The sequence below is a fragment of the Silene latifolia genome, chromosome 11 (genome assembly GCF_048544455.1).
Source record: "Silene latifolia isolate original U9 population chromosome 11, ASM4854445v1, whole genome shotgun sequence".
NCBI lineage: Eukaryota > Viridiplantae > Streptophyta > Magnoliopsida > Caryophyllales > Caryophyllaceae > Silene > Silene latifolia.
In genome coordinates this window covers 93,939,183-93,956,732 of record NC_133536.1, presented here as the reverse complement: position 1 = coordinate 93,956,732, position 17,550 = coordinate 93,939,183, and positions in this window count along the sequence as shown.

Sequence of the window (17,550 nt, the reverse complement as noted above, 5' to 3'; positions counted from 1 at the left end):
ACAAAACACAATGAAACAAGCAAATACAACTAGAACACGGAATTAGTTCACATAATCACTAATATTAGCGCAAATGACATGTAAAAATAGAGCTAAAATGGGGGTAAAATCATATATAAAATGGACAAATCAAATTCCCCCAAGCTAAACTCTTGCTTGTCCCTAAGCAAGAAACCATAGCCCATCAATTGCAATATCCTAAAATAAGCTAAGAATAATGATTCAAAACCCGAGACAACATGGGCACAAGGAATAATGCAAAAACATGGATGTGATTTACATGACGGCGTCGCATGAATTACTATGTATGAACTTTTCGGCCCTTGCATGATCTTTTTGAATTTGGACTCCCACGATTCACTCATCACTCTTTAAATGGATTTTTATGTGAGTAGCACTCACCTCTCCTCGACTCATGAGAGTGTGATCGTAATCTAATATGGTAATCATTTCAAAACTACAAGCCACAAACATTCAAATGCAAGCATGTAAAGGAAACCAATGGTAAGAACAAGGCAAATAAGTAATGGGTAAGAAAGGGGAACAAATGATTTATGGTATGTGGAGCTAAGTCAAGCTAGCAACAACCAAATGCAAGGATTCTCAATCCCGAATCTAACCCAAAATTCCGATACAAATTACAAGAATACTCTCCAAAATATATGAATAAAACATGAGAGCTTTTTACATCAACTTCTTCTTCTTTTCATAATACAAACCATGCTTCTCTTTTTTTTCCTCTCATTTCAGGCTTTTTTCTTTCTCATCTTTTGTTTTCTTTCTTTTTCCATCATTTTTTTTCAATTTTTCTTTTCTTTCAATTTTTCAATTCTTTTTCTTTTTTACTTCTTTTCTCTAAGAGCATTAAGACCAAGCTCACAATGATATTTAAAGATAGAACAAATCCCAAATGAGCACCCAAACACAACTAATCAAAGCTACTAGCTCAACAAGGTAGGCAATTTTTATATGTAGCTAAGGATAAATTTTGTGAAGGGGTTCAAAAAGGCAATTATAATCATGTGAATGGCTCCAAAATGCTAACAACAAATGAATGCAATGCTTATAGAGAGATGAAATTAAGACCATACTTGTGCGTTATTGATGTAACACACACCATAAGGAGACCTACACTCACCTAAGTGAGACCGAAAATGGAATGCACTGGCCTAGGAGGCTCTACCTTACCATATTGTGACTTGCCAAAAGTCAACATCAAGCCTAATGGTTCAATTTTCATCTTTCACCTACTATGTCAAGACATCCTCATGTAGCAATTATCCCATCAAATTAAAAAGAATCATTAGCTATAAGCTATCATTAGGATAAACAAGAGGGCATAAAACACAATTTCATGACAAAAGTAGGCTATAAGCAAGCAAAAAGGAACACAATTCTCTAAAAATTTTCAAATTTTTCTAAATGCAAACTACACTACAATGCAAATGCAATCCTCCCCCCCTTCCCAAGCTAAACACAACATTGTCCTCAATGTGCCAACATGTAAATCACCCAACTAAACCATGAAAATGGCTCAAAGCACATAAACAAGAAGGACAAAAGGTCATATTTATTGGGTTACGAGAAATTAAACTAAAGTGCAAAGTAAAGAACACTTAATAGACTAGTTAGCCTCCCCCCCAAGCTAGTATGTATACGGGGGACTCTTCCAATCATCATTCATTCAAGAGAAGGGCCAAAAGTTGAAGCCCTTCCTACCTTTCTATTTGTCACTACCACTTCCGGATGCATCATCTTGATGACCACTACCACTTGGTTCATCCCTTTGGAGAGGAGTGACATATTCACCAATGTTTTGGCCACTTCCAAGTCTTTCTCCATAACTAATATAACCACCATATCCTCCATTGAATGCCTCAACTCTAAAATCCGAACCACAAAAATCCGGGCCGGGAGCATAAGTAATTGCATTATAGTTAGAGGAAGAAGGAAATCCACCCGGGGGATAGTTATAAAATGATGGGTGTGATCCCTCGGGTCGGATTACCCCTTGTCTAGCAAAATGATCATAAATTGGATGCAATGCAAGTCTTTAATCATCACGAATGGCATTAATATTAAGACTAAGGTCTCACATCATATCCATCATATCTATGCTAGAGGTGGAATGACGTGCTTGTGAGGGTTGACCTCTTGCACGCCTCTCAATAGTGGAGGGTGTCTTTTCTCTAAGAGGCAATGACAAGTGGGGGGGTGTAAAGGGGGCATTCCCACGACGGGGTTTGATATGGACTAAGGCCTTTGGTTCATTTTTCTCATCTGGTAGTCTACTAGAATCATTACCACCAATTTTCCAAATCATGTGGGGATGAGAATTCCTAAACCAATTACAAGATACAAAGTATTCATAATCAAGTCCATCCCCCTTTTCCCTAGCATCCAAAGGTCTCATGTCAATGGTCTCTTGGTTAAAACGGCATAAATGATGTGCAATTCTAGTAACCAACCCACCCATGACAATAGAACTATTTTTTGCATTGCATTGCTTAGTCAAGTGGTTTGCAAAATTGTAGGGGATATTGATCCCCCCTTTTCATCACCATTCAGATTGACAAAGGCACCCAAAATTTCGACCTCTATACTCCTCACCGGGTGAGGCTCATTTCTACCAAAGAAAGTCCACCCCATAAACCTTTGCCAAATGCAAATTTTGGGGTAGTGTATAAATTGGTGAGGGACATGATCCCAACCAGCAAAAGGGTAGTGAGAAATGGATTCCCATGTCAATTTGGGGTTGTAATAATCAGGTGAGTCAACGTGGAAGCCTTCATGTTTCAATTGAAAAATATCGGCAAATTCCGCTAAATCCAATCGATAGTCATTATGAAACAACCAAAAACTTAAAAAATGACTAAAACCTTTCTTTTTTGATTTGTGAAACTCGAAAAAACTCAAGAACTCAAGGGTGAGTTCGGGAAAGGTTTTATAATTCATATTGTAACAAGCTTTCATATCAAGGTTCTTTAACAAAGTCTTAACATTTTTCTCAATACCAATGTTCTTTAAAGAAGCTTGATTGATAAACTTAGTGGCTTTCATACCTTTGGCGCGTAAGATGACCCAATTATCCCATTGTTTCTTACTATTGATGATGACTCGGGGAAAGGTGCGATCATGCCACTCCAGTGCATCTTGCATTTCTACATCCTCCGCAGCCCGGGAGGACTCCGCATCACCTCTTCTTCTCTTTGTAGCACCTTGGTTAGTAGCCTTTCTAGGTGCCATTTTCTGAAATTTTAAGACAAAAATTCATCTTAAGGCAAACAAAAATCCATCCAAACAAGTATAATAGAACAAATTAGCGAACTAATTCATCCTATAACATTAAGAGAACACAATATAATCAATTTCTAGCACAAATAAGCACAAAATCATTTTCCCCCAATTTGAGTTAGGGTTTGATATAATTAATTAAATTGATTAAAATGGATGAAATCAAAGAGAAATGAGAGGAATACTTACTTGATGATGCTAAAGGTTGAATGAGTCTTGCAAAATGATGAAGGAAATGGTGTTTTCTTCTGATTTAAGGTGAAGAAAGTGAAGAAAATGATAGAGAAAGGTAGAACAGGTACCGTCGGGATGATAAGAAATGATAAGTGGAACTTTGCCTTTTACCCTGTGCCAAATAAAATCCAAATAGCGAGAATGCTACGGCCCCGAGCGAGGCTTGGGAACCCCGATCGGGGTTGGCCAATTCTACTCCATTTTTGACTTTTTCTCCTATTTCTTATATTATGTCTCGTTTTTGAAAGTTGCGACCTCGAACGGGGTTTCTTGCACGGGGAAGCATGAATAACCTCATCAAGTCTCCTTTTCTTCATTTTTTCACCTACAAATCACAAAAATAAACATCGTCAAGTCTAGTAATTTATTCCTAATTATATGAAAACATTAAATTGCGGAAAATTAAAAACAAAAACAAATAAAAGCTTGGGTTGCCTCCCAAGAAGCGCTGGTTTAACGTCCTGCACGACGTAAGAAGCCCATTTGATCAATTTCCGTCCTTGAGCTTGCCATCTTCCGAGCTTTCTTTCATAGCTCCTTTCACGTTCCGTATCCATTTCAAATTCTTCCAAGAAAATTCCTCTTTCCTTTTGTCACTCTTAGCATTAGTGCCCTTAGAATCATCACCTACAAAACAATCAACACCAACATCTTCCTCTAACGGATCCATCAGTAAGGATCGAAGTGTAGTAGAGGCATTAGGAGAGTCCACAGTGCTAAATAAATAACAAGACTCTTGTAATATTGGGCTCTTAATGGTGTTGTTCTTGCTAAAGGTAACCCGGTCATCGCCCACTTCTAAGGTCAACTTCCAATTTTTCACATCGATTAACGCGCTTGCGGTGTGGAAAAATGGCCTACCCAATATAATTGTGTGGACATAGGCCACCTGCGACACCCAGCCGATCTGTTGACGTAGCAGCAGTTTGAAAGCCACGCTCGGTGGCGTAAAAAAATGCTTTCGACCTGATCACTTTAGATCGGTCGGTTTCGTCTCGGCAAGGGTCTCGAAACGATGCAAGAGATGTTCGGAGTCGCCACCAAGCTTTTGTGGGATACTTGGAACCCGTTCGAATCCATTTTATACCTAGGTCAACCACGGCAAAAAGCGGTGTTTGACATAGGTACTAAAGATTAGGAGTCGTCCCACTTTAGCATCCTATCTTTAGAATGACTCTCGTTCGCCCTGGATAAGGTCGTCCACTATCCAAAGTTTCTGAGTAAGAGGTGAAGGTATGTATTAGGAAGCCCTTTAATCGGACACCCAATCCCGCCCGTGGTAGCGGCCTCTACTAATCGATCTTGGTTGGTTAAATGCAAAAGTTGATAAAACGGGTAAATGCATGAATGCGCATCCACAAGTTTAAACCTAACATGTGAGCTTTCTATGTCGGTTGTTTTATCCAAATATCAAGTAATTGATGTCAAATTGCATTTAGAGTTGATTTGCATGCAAGACGGAAATTAAACATCCATTTACCGAGTTAGGTTTATGGTGGATAAAGTGATCCATTTGTCTTAGAAAGGTCTTTTGCAAATACAAAGTAAAAGGGCAAGTTCATCATCTGATTCATCCTATATTTGGGTTAATCGAAGTCAGGATCGTCCTAGACAAGTGCTGGAAAGGAAGCAGGACCTGCATCAGGCAGCCTATTGAGGCGCGAGCCATCAGGCGATGCAAGGGGACCTGTCCTGGTTTGAAAACTGGAAAGCAGTAAGCCTGTATAGGTGCGAGGTAGCTGACTATCCAAAGGGACGTCTTCTGACTGTGGAAAACATTTGTAAAACGCTTTGTAAGAGGGTGTTTGAACCAGTCTTTGTTTGAAAAGATCGTTTAGACCGCTTTTGTATAAATGTGAGGAACGAGACTTGAATAATCATCATTGTATTGACGATATTCGATGTCGGGTTTGGTTTTGTAAGCTTAACATGAATAGTTTTGAAAAATGTTGATTATGAACTAATTGTATTAAGTTCATTTGTTTGTAATTAGCCAATGTTTATCATCGTACTCGGATTTAAGCCGACATGGTATGTGGAACCAAGGATGACTATGCATGTATGACTAATATGTTTGTTTTTGAAATGTAAAGAAATGAATTAAAAGGTTTTAAAAAGCCTTTTTAAATGTAATTAGCCAAATATTATCGCCGAAACACGGATTAAACCGTCATGGTATAAGGAACCAAAGTAAAAATGTTTTATGGCTAAACCGTTTATCATAAAAATGATTTAAAACGGTAAAAACCGGTTGTAAAATGAAATGAAAAATGGAAATAATGAACTCAAACACGTTTGAGTTCTGACCTGGACACCCCGTTGAGGCGTGAGGTACGTAGTGGTGACTAGGGCCTTCTGTTTCCGGTCAAAACTCGGTTTTGGCTCATTCGATCCGTATTTGTGACCATGTTATGCAAGTTTTAGGATGTTAAGGTCATAAAAACAGATAAAAAGACATGAAAGAAGAGGATTATTACACCCTCATACTTACATGCTAGGTTTGAGACGAGAAATCGACGGAAGTGTAACAACTTGTTAGGTAGGAAAACTCGGTTGAAAACCGTTTTAGCAATGTAAAGAGTGTTTTGTTTAGTTTAGTGAGTGTGTAGTTGGTCGAAGTGGTCAGTCAAGTGATTTAATGCACGATAACAGTACCAAACAATGTGTAAGGCTTGTATTTTCGATCGGTAAGTTGAAAACACGTGTCGGTTTGTGAGTTAAGAAGTCGAGTCTAGAATTTTAAGGGAGAAATGAGGGGGCGGACACTCGCGTACGTTCAAATGGTGGCATTTGAGGGGTATTTATAGGAGATTGAGTGGTTATGTTCGTTTTGAGCGACGTGGCCGCATGGGTTACTCGAAGAGGCGCGAGCAATCTCGCGGGTCTTCGAGCTGTCTTGTCACTATCACGCAATTGAAATCATGATTTGTTATATCCTAGTTTTAAGATGGCATGATTGTAGTACATCAAGTATACAGGGTGTACTTAATATGGAAGCTTTGTGATGTTTGTTTTTTGTGTTTGACTCGGTTTGACTCGTTGTTGGAGTCGGGATTTGAATTTTTAGTCGGTTTTTGGTCCGGTGTCGGTTTTGACTCTAGTTAGTGTCAGTGAGACCCCGTTGTTGTGCATAAAACACTCCAGGTACTTTTGAAAAGTTTGAAAATGTTTTGTTTTGGGTGTTTGTTAAACGTATCGATTCCTAAGCATGTTGTAGTCCGATAATCATCGGGTGTTTATTGGGGAATCAACAGATACTAGGTATCTACAGAGCCCCCACTTTTACTGAGGCTTGGACAAGGCAAAAATCAAAGTATAGCCCCCAGGTCAATCGAAGATTACATCCTGGAGACCGAAGCGACGTCGAGGCGGCTCGAAAGGATTCGGGCCAAGGATCTCTCGTCGGGAAGGGCGACGTCAAGGCGACTCGGGGAAACGAGTCAAGGACCTGTAATCGGGAATAGTTTAGAGTCTGTCGACTGTCCTTGTGTGTCGTTTAAAGTCCGTTAGACTACATGCAAAGGTTCGCCAGCCATAGGAATGAGTCATACCTGAGGCATCTTCGGGATATGTCCTTGAGTTGTTTCTTGTTTGCGCGCGAAGGCTCGCTAGCCGTGTTGCGGATATGATGGGGCTCGCCAGCCGCGTTGAAGGTACATTTTGAGGCTCGCAAGCCATACTTAAGGTGCATTTTGAGGCTCGCCAGCCATGTTGGCGGTGCGTTTTGAGGCTCGCTAGCTATTTTGGCGTTGCGTTTTGAGGTTCGCCAGCCATCAATGGTCAAATGATCGACTGCGGGAAATAGCCGTGTTGGATGAGCTTATTTCGAGAGGTTGTTGAGTTAGCGGGCTCCGTGGGGAGGCCTCCGATATCCTACTGGGGAATTTCGGCGTTTATATCGGATATTTGTAGCGCCGGAAAGAGATAGGGTCGAGTCTGGCTCCTATGGTTGGCGATGATTTCGAATCTTGAAGAGAGGTAATGGTTTTTATTGCCGTTGTATGGAGTTTGTAGAAATGGCAGATGTGAATTCCGCCATTTAATGTGTGTTTGGGGATCACGGTTTTAATTCCATCTTCTCATGATTTGAAATTTGTGAGGAGTTGTGATTTGGAATTTCACTATCTTGTTTGAAGGTGTGACGGTTTTTAATGCCGTTTGTTTGAAATTTGAAAATAGCGAATTTGAATTTTTCTATTTTATTTTTGTGATTTGAAATGACGGTTTTTAATTCCGTCGTTTGGAAGTTTGTGAAAATAGCGAATTTGAATTTCACTATCTTCGTTTTTGTATTTGAAAATGACGGTTTTTAATTTCGTCGTTGAATTTGGGAAAATAGCAAGTTTGAATTTCACTATCTTCGTTTTTGTGATTTGAAAATGATGGTTTTTTAATTCCGTCGTTGAAATTTGGGAAAATAGTGAGTTTGAATTTCACTATTTTGTTTTTGACTTGAAAACGACGGTTTTTAATTCCGTCGTTGAAATTTGTGAAAATAGCGAATTTGAATTTCACTATTTTCGTTTTTGTGATTGGAAAATGACGGTTTTTAATTTCGTCGTTGAAATTTGTGAAAATAGCGAATTTGAATTTTACTATTTTGGTTTTGTGATGACAGTTTTTAATTCCGTCGTTTGAAATTTGTGAAAATAGCGAATTTTGAATTTCACTATTTTGTTTTTGTGATTTGAAAATGACGGTTTTTAATTCCGTCGTTGCAATTTGTGAAAATAGCGAGGAAATTGAGCTACAGGCAAAATATCGCTGAATGAGCAGGGAGCACCTCAAAGAGGCACGAGCCGTCCTGCGATGGAAGGAGCCTCTCCTTTTTTATGTAAAAAGACGCGAGAAGGCTGAGCTCCCCATTGTCTTCGTCTTCTTCACCACAAAATCGCAAAACCCAACAAAAATTGCATTTTCGACTTTGCTATTTGCTTGTCTTCGTGCCATTGTCTTCATGTCATCTCAAGGTATGTAAATCCTCTTGAATCCATTTGAATTTGTTTGCCTTTTTGTTAATTGAATTAGGGCGAAACCCTAACCCTTCAAAAATCGATATGGGCGTTTTTACTTGGCTTATTTTCGAGTGAAATTGATGATTGCATTAGGTTAGAAACTTGTTTAGGAGTATAGGGGTGCATTTTGGTCCCCAGTCCCGCTCTCTAAGAACAAAAAACGTGAATGAGACAAAAGTTCGTCTTATTTCACAATGTCGTGTTTGTTTGCTCGAGTCGTGTGCCCTACTAGGTTGCATTGTAGTCCGGGAAGACTGTCTTTGCCATATTGGACCTTCGTTGGGCGTTGTGGGCAAAATTTGAATTTTTGCCTTTGTGAGACGGTCTTATGCTGACGAAATAAGCGTCTATTTGGGCTCAAATTGAGCCGGTTTGTCTTGAAATGGACCTTAACGGTATTTTAGGTCACTTTGAGACGAGATTAAATCACGTTGTTTTGACGTGGTCGAAATTTGAATTCTTGACCTGTTTGCCCCCAAATTAGCGTAAAATTGCCTTTTTTGAGCTGTGAAAAATGCCCAATTGTGTCGGAAATTTTTATTGCTTATTTTTGCTGACCTTGTGTGGGCCTTGAGGTGTTTCTTTGTAATTTGTCGTTGATTTGACTCGTCTTTTGCTTGAAAAGAAGGGCGAGTCGGTTTTTTTGTGAAATTTTTGTGAAGTGTTTTGCTGGATAAGTTTAGGCGGGTTTGCCCTTGTTTTGTTTTTTGCATTTGCCGTCGTAATGCCGAAATTTCGGCTGTCGTCTTTGTTTTGCCCTGATTTCAGGTGAGTGTTATGGGGCTTCTGGACATACCGGGTCCGTGGTCGAGGCCTTAGAGCTCTTGTTTGGGACTGGACTGGTTAGTCCTCCGGGGAGTGTGCCCGAGGTGGTGGTGGAGGACACTTATGAGGAGGAGCCCACCGAGGAGGCCGTTAGAGCTGAGGGAGCCGTTGGGGCTCGAGTGGAGTCAGTCGTTGAGACCGTCAATACTGAGGGAGCCACAGCGGCTCGGGAGGAGCCCGTTGCTGGGGCCGTTGGTGCTGAGAGGGCTCAGTCGGGGTCCGAGGCTGGTTCCTCTGGGAGGAGGGTTAGCAGTAGAAGGAGGGGTCCTCGACCTTCTAGACAGGGGCTCCAGAATGTTGTACATATTATTGAGAGGAGTCTTCTTCGTCCCGTGCAGTCTCGCGGGGCGAAGAGGTGGAGAGTAGAGACGGAGGCAGACGACGTCTTCATCGGTAGTTGGGAGGCTAGGCGGGTTCAGGCTCCTCGGGGGTGAACCTGCGGGCGGCGTCAGCTTGGGCCGAGGGCTTTGACGATAGCCAGTTATTGTTGTGGCTCGACACTCACATCTCCTACCATGTGCACGAGGGCTTGGTGAGTCTGCTGCTTTGTCAGGCCTTTGTTGTTTTTGTTATTTCAGACCTGAAAAGGTGTTCTGATTTTGTTTGTTTCCCAATTTCAGGAGATTGCTACCATGAGGACTTTTTAAGGCTTCTCGACTTGCATGGGCTTTTACGACCTTCTTCAGGCCAGTTCGAGGGCGTTGATAAAGAGGTTGGCTATGGAGCCGCTGGTTGCCGCCTGGCACGAGATTCATGGGGATTCAATTAGATCGAACCTGTGTTTAATTCGTGCCATGTTGGACCGTTACTAGGACACGACGTCGTCGTTCCACATGGAGTTTGGGGAGGTCGGTTTCACTTTGGAGGACTTTGCCATGATATCGGGCTTTCCTTGTGGCGAGATGCCTGACCAGTTCCCGGAGACGCCGGAGAGAGTGTCTTCTGCCGTGATCACGGGTGTGATCAACGATGTTTTGCCTCCGCCGTCCGACATCACTCCTTTCCTGATAGCGAACTCCTATGTGAGGGACCACTTCAGAGGGAAGGTGACAGGCTTCGTTCCGGAGCCGTTGGCGAGCCCGGAGGCTGAGGCGAGGGATGACGCGCAGGAGGCGCGATTATGGTTGTGGTACTTCTTGGGTACAACGTACTTTAGTGAAAAGGGCGAGCGCTTGTCGACTAAGGTACTTCCTTTGCTGGCTGACCTAGACGCCTTAGGTTGGTATGACTGGGTGACGCCGGCTCTGGCACATTTTACCCGTTACTTGCACGCCGCCGTTCGTTCGGAGACGATGGGGGACGGGAGTTCACCCGCTTTGGTTGGTCCCGACCTCATCTTGGAGGTACGAGCATTTTTGTGGTTTTTGATTTTGATTTTGATTTTTGGATTGATTTTTGAGTTTTGGCAATTTTTTGAAAAATTGGCTTATTTGTGGTTGCTGTGTTTTGTGTTACAGGCTTGGTTGTTTGCTTACTTCGTCCTCTTGTGCCCGAAGACGACGGGCGACGTGCCTTCGGTTTACCTAGCTGTGAGGGGTTGGACAGTGGCTCGGAAGAAGTCCACCAAGTCGACTTACAAGGACTGCAGGCATCAGGTGAACGCCCTCCGGGTTGGTGATGTAAGTCATTGTTTCTTCTCTCTTTTGTTTTGTAGAAAACGATAGAGATAAGATGATTAGGTAGCTTAGAAAGCCCCAAGTTAGTTGATTAGCTTTGCCATGATGCAGTTTATCGGGTTGCCTTGGGAGCATTGCATGAGCCCGCCGGCCTCTGTCAGGGAGCGTCTGCGACCTCGCAGTTGCCAGCGTTTGTACCTTGAGGCGGCGATTGAGCCGGATTGGTACCTTGGCGAGCGTTTTGCTCGTCAGTGTTTTCAGCGAGACCTTCGTAGTGCTGGTCGATCAGCCTAGGGTGTTGTTCCAGGAGTCGACACTCGATGAGGTTGAGGAGCACCTTCACGGTCGTGGGGGTGAGGCTCTGTTGTTACGGGAGGCCGACTATGATACCTTCCGTTTGTCGAGGCTTGCTTGGTCCCCAATCAAGGTACGTTTTCCACTGTTCTTTATTTTGTTACCTCTTGCTTTTTGGCGGAAGGTTTTGTTACCTTTGACACGGTTTCCCGTTGTAGGGTGTTGACGAGCTCATGAGGACCCAACCCCCAGCTTTCTCAACACAGGCCACTTTCCGGGGGCCGGGTGGTGAGGAGCGTCAGCTGCGTCTGCTGAGGTGACCAATGTTGGTATAGAGTGGAGGTTGACGGTTTTGAGGGTGAGTTTCCAGTTTGAACCCTCCTTCTTGTTTGTGTTTTGCCTTGTGTTTTTGTTTTGTTGAAAGGCTTTTTTTGTTGTAGGTGTCGACCGTTAGGTATTAGGCTCTGTGGTAGATGGCTAACCGGTGGAGAGCACTTGCTGTTGACCTGGCTGCGAGGGAGTCTCGGCTTGCGCAGGTGCCTTTTGTCGGTTGTTTAGTGTGTTTTTGTGTTGCATTTCACGTTTAGATCTTTACCACCTGTATTGTGTTTTGCAGAGTACCGCAGATCCGGTGGAGCTTGCTCGGGTTTGTGCTGAGTTAGATGCAGCGAGGTCAACGATCCAGGCATAGGAGCTGGGGCTCACCAGTCGGGACCAGGAGCTGAAGCGTCGTGAAGACGGGTTGCGGAGCCGAGATGTGGAGATTGCCTCTCTTAGGGCTCAGTTGGTCGAGGCGGAGGAGCTTCGTGTCACGATGGAGCAGAAGACATTGGAGAGTTCTCCTGAGAGGGGGTCAGAGCAGGAGTTGGTGTCTGGTTTGCTCGTGACTTCTCGTGAGACCGAGACTGGCCCACCGAGAGGCGTTGAGTAGTTGTTGTTGTTTGTCCGTGTTTTTGAACTTTGGCTTGTATATGTATACATTTTGCGTGAGGCGGTTTGTATATATGTGTTTTTGGTTTGTAGTTTGTTTTGTTTGGCTTTTTTTGTGTAGTGTTTCGGAGAAGCACGGTCAGCGGCTGATTCCCCATTTGCTTCGGCATTTGTTTCTGCATCGTTAGTGTAGAAAACATACAACCGGTAGCACATATGCATACACGTTGATACCGTCGTAGAGTACCAAAGATAAATTTATAGTCCAAACTACTACTATAGCTAGTGGCAGTCAGGTTCGAACCACAGAGAGGCGATGCAATTATTAGTTGTCTGATTTTAGTCTTAAAGTAACAAATGAGTGGGGGTTTGTCTGGAGTGATCTATAGCTAAAGGCAACAAAGCTAAGACAAATAAACGAGCTAATAAAAGAAGTAAATGAAATCAAATATTAAAAGGGTACTAAGATGATCGGTTCACTATAGTTTCGGCGGCAGTACACTAGGTAGGTCTAAAACAATCACGTGAGACGGGAAAATAAGAAGTCCTCTCGATCCATTCTTAACAGGTAGCATCTTTCGATCTCGCTACGGGTCCCTAATATCACTAATGCTAACTTTCGTCCTGAAAAGTGATTTAAAACCAAATTAACTTATCTCTCGATCTTATTAATTTAGTCGTCTTAATTAGGCAGTCTATTTCCCTCCCCTATCTTTCGATCTTTATTGGGTCGGTCAATTACTAGGCATTCAACTAGTCGCGTGCACTCGATTCGTCAAATATAGCAATTAAATTAATTAAAACGAAGTAAAACTCAAGCAATAAAATGTTTTGTAAAGTCTTGATCAACTAATAGTTGATCAAGAATGGCCACGGAATGGCCCACTTGCTCGGCTCCTGGCTACAAGAAGTAGCCTCTACAGTGCTCATCTCCTCAGCAGCACTCCTAGCAATTCCGACATCCGCAGAACTCAACGGATCAACATCTCGGACATCTTCCCAATCAATGACCTCGTCTGGCTCGTCAAAATCCAAATCGGACTTCGTCACCTTGACTGGCTCCTCATCAGGCTCCTCATCAGTGCCATAGCTAAGACATCATAAGCCGCCTCTTTGAACGATTGGCTCCTTCACAGCTGGAGCAACATGCGGCTCTTCCTTCCCCAAACCAGCTCCTGCAACATCCAAAACAGGAAAATCTTCCTCCAATTTGCTCCCAATCTGGGCGGAGGGTGTTACAACAGGAATAGGCATAGGGGCGGGCATATCGAGAAAGCACAAAATAGGATTTCTTTTCGAAACCACATTACAAGTTCTCGGCCACATGGGGTCTTTCTTCTTAGCCGTCTGGGCAAAGACGATGGAATGTTTCCCTACTTTGAAGGTCAAAGTCCCCGAGCCAACATCTATAATCGCACCCGGCGGTGTGCGAAATGGTCTACCCAGAATGATAGGAATGTGAGCATCCTCGGGCATATCTAACACAACGAAGTCAACAGAGAAAAAGAACTTTCCTATTTGTACGGGAATGTCCTCTAAGACTCCTACAGGCTGGACCCGGGAGCGATCAGCCATCTGAACTATCATGTTAGTGACTGCAAACCTAGTCAATTTCAACTTCCTAGCAAGACTCAAAGGCATGACACTAATACTGGCTCCTAGGTCACATAATGCTTTCTCAATAGAAAAGGTGCCAATATTACATGGGACTGAAAAACTACCTGGGTCTTCTAGCTTGTGAGGTGCAGTATGAGTTAAATAAGAACATGACTCCTCAGTTAGTGTGACTGATTGCACAGCATCAAGTGGCTTCTTTTTAGACAAAAGTTGCTTCATAAATTTCATGTAAGCAGGCACTTGATTAACCAATTCAAGGAAAGGAACTTGCACATTTAAACTACGAATAACATTTTCAAATTTGTTAAATGATACCTGTTCCTTTGTCGGCACTAATCTCTCCGGATAAGGGGCTGTAAGAAGCAACTTAGCCCTCTCCTCTAGGTCTCTCATGCCAGCATAAGTGGATTTAGGCTGAAAATCCACTACCTTGTCTTTGTTATAGCTCGAGCCTTCTTCAGACCGTCTAAAAAATGAACCATTAATCGTCATCGGGTCATACTTTGGAATCGGGACTGACCCATCAGCATTTGGGTCCTGTCTCATTAATTTCGGAGTCGTCGTGCCCCGAAATAAGTGGTCTCTCAATTTATTAGGCATTGGAGGACGAAAAGGTTCAATATCAGCAGTGCTGTCCAGAAGCTGTACTGTTGCGTGTTTCAGTCGATCGACCGGGTATGTCAGTCGATCGACTGATATACCTGGTTAACGTCTTTTTCTTGCCACTGTTCGTTACTGCCTTCTTCTTACTTGGTTCCGCCTCATCTTTTCCAGTAGCTTCCTCGACCATAGCGGGCCCATCAAGGGTAGACCCACTCCTCAAAGTAATTGCATTAAGGGTCTCTTTTTGATCCGGCTGCGACGGTAAATGCCCCGGAGCTCAAGTTGCACTCTTGCTAGCCAATTGAGCAATTTGGCTCTCCAACATTTTCATCCCGACCTCTCTAGCTTGAGACTCTTTCACCAACAAATTTTTCAACTAAGCAAAATCGGAGCCTTGGGACTGTTCCTGCTGCTGCTGCTGAGGGACATACGGAGACCTTTGGTAAAGCTGTTGCTGCTTATGAGGGGGCACATAGTTCTGCTGCTGTGGAGGTGGAGTCGGATTTTGGACATTTTGGCTACTCCACCTCAAGTTCGGATGGACATTCGGCTTAAAATAAGTGTTTGTCTGCCTATAATGTTGAAAAGCAGCACAAGCCTCATAGGGACTGCTGCAGTGGTCTGCAACATGTCCTTCTCCTCCACATCTCTTGCAGACGAAAGGACCGTCTGAAACAACATTAACCTTGTATATACCTCCTTTTTGGGATCCCCCGAAGTCTATCTTGTCGAATCTCGCAGTGAGGGCCTCTATTGCAGCTACAGCAGGTGATTCAGCTGACCTCCTCTGATTTCCTCTAGAATTCCCATGCTCAGCTTTATGGGTGGCTATGTCATCGATGATTTTCCACCCCTTTGTCTCACCGCTATTTTCTTGAAATCTCCCATTAGCTGCAACATCTAGGATAGCTCTCTGATCATCATAAAGACCATTGTAGAATTGGTTGCACATAAACCACTTCTCAAACCCATGGTGTGGAATAGTGCGCACCAGCCTCTTGAAACGGACCCATGCCTCATGAAAATCCTCATCAGGACCCTGTTTAAAGCTCGTGATCTGAGCTCTAATCGCATTGGTCTTCGATGCAGAGAAGTATTTCTTATAAAACGCTAAGGCCAACGAATTCCAATCAGTAATCCCATTAGCAGCTCGATCCGGATCTCGATACCACTCCCTAGCGATCACGGAGCGAAAATAAGAACATTGTCTCCTTTACCCGATCCGGAGTCACACTCTTGGTGGGGGTATGGAGAAACAGTAGTCAATGAATGTCTCCATATGCTTAGCTGCATCTTCATTTGCAGCTCCCCCAAATTGGTTTCTCTCAACCAAGTTAATGTAAGCCGGTTTTGGTTCGAATTTCCTATCTGTCCCAGCTGGCAATGCGAATCCCTTGTAGAGATTCTCAGCTTTCGGCTCGGAGTGATCAAGGCTATACTAGCTTCTTCACCATATCCGGAGATGTGACGTCTCAAATGATGAAGTAGAAATAGGAGATGAAGGTGGATCCTCCTCGAATAGCTCGTTCTCGTAGTAACTGGACAGAGTACTCAGCTCTTCCTCTGTCGGCAATACTCTAGATGATCGTCTCAACTCACGCAAAGTCTTCTCAATCTCAGGATTGAACGGTAGTAATTCACCACCCTGTGACCTGCGCATAAGAGGAAACTACAAGTAGAATATGAGAATAGTTTAAGGAACAGATGTCCCTTAAACTGAGAAAAGACTAAAATAAAAACAACTAAAAATTTAAACAATTGCCTCCCCGGCAACGGCGCCAAAATTTGATACCGTCGTAGAGTACCAAAGATAAATTTATAGTCCAAACTACTACTATAGCTAGTGGCAGTCAGGGTCGAACCACAGAGAGGCGATGCAATTATTAGTTGTCTGATTTTAGTCTTAGAGTAACAAATGAGTGGGGGTTTGTGTTGAGTGATCTATAGCTAAAGGCAACAAAGCTAAGACAAATAAACGAGCTAATAAAAGAAGTAAATGAAATCAAATATTAAAAGGGTACTAAGATGATCGGTTCACTATAGTTTCGGCGGCAGTACACTAGGTAGGTCTAAAACAATCACGTGAGACGGGAAAATAAGAAGTCCTCTCGATCCATTCTTAACAGGTAGCATCTTTCGATCTCGCTACGGGTCCCTAATATCACTAATGCTAACTTTCGTCCTGAAAAGTGATTTAAAACCAAATTAACTTATCTTCGATCTTATTAATTTAGTCGTCTTAATTAGGCAGTCTATTTCCCTCCCCTATCTTTCGATCTTTATTGGGTCGGTCAATTCCTAGGCATTCAACTAGTCGCGTGCACTCGATTCGTCAAATATAGCAATTAAATTAATTAAAACGAAGTAAAACTCACGGAGCCGGTCGATCGACCAGGTAGGCCGGTCGATCGACCATGGCGCGGTCTAGGTCTTCCTAATTCTAATGCCGCCTAACCTACAGATCCCCTACATCCTAGCATAGGGTATTTAGCTACTCATACTAGAAATAATGACAGCAATAAAATCAACAATTAAAGCATTCGAATTCATACTTAAATTAATTAAATGAACAATTAACATAAAACGATAATTGGTTTTGGGAATCCTAATCTAACAATTCTATACTACGAACGAATTAAAGAAGCGAGTATTAAACGAAGGAACAGAAAATACCGTAGGGAGAATTGAAGAGGAAAGATCAAAACCGAATGCAAAAAGTAAACTTTATTGACGAAAATAATCTGAACTAATGACTATCGAATTGTATGTTGAGAACTTGATGATAAAACTGGATGATCCCCCCAAACTAAAACCTAAAGCTACGTAATATAAGAATATAACGTGATTCTTATTTCCTAAAACCTAATTACAATGGGCTTCTAACTTCTCGTTCTATTTATTCACGTCAGAATTAACGGTTTGGTCGATCGACCATGCAGCTCAGTCGATCGACCAACCTACGCTGTACAGGAGCTACTGGAAGTCGTGCTCTAGTCGATCGACCAGAGGCATCGGTCGATCGACCATTGTAGCTGGTAGTCCACTTCTAAATTCTTCATAAAGTTGTCTTTCAGGCCTCGAAATGCGCACCAAGTTCGTTTCTTGAGTAAATACTTCATGTC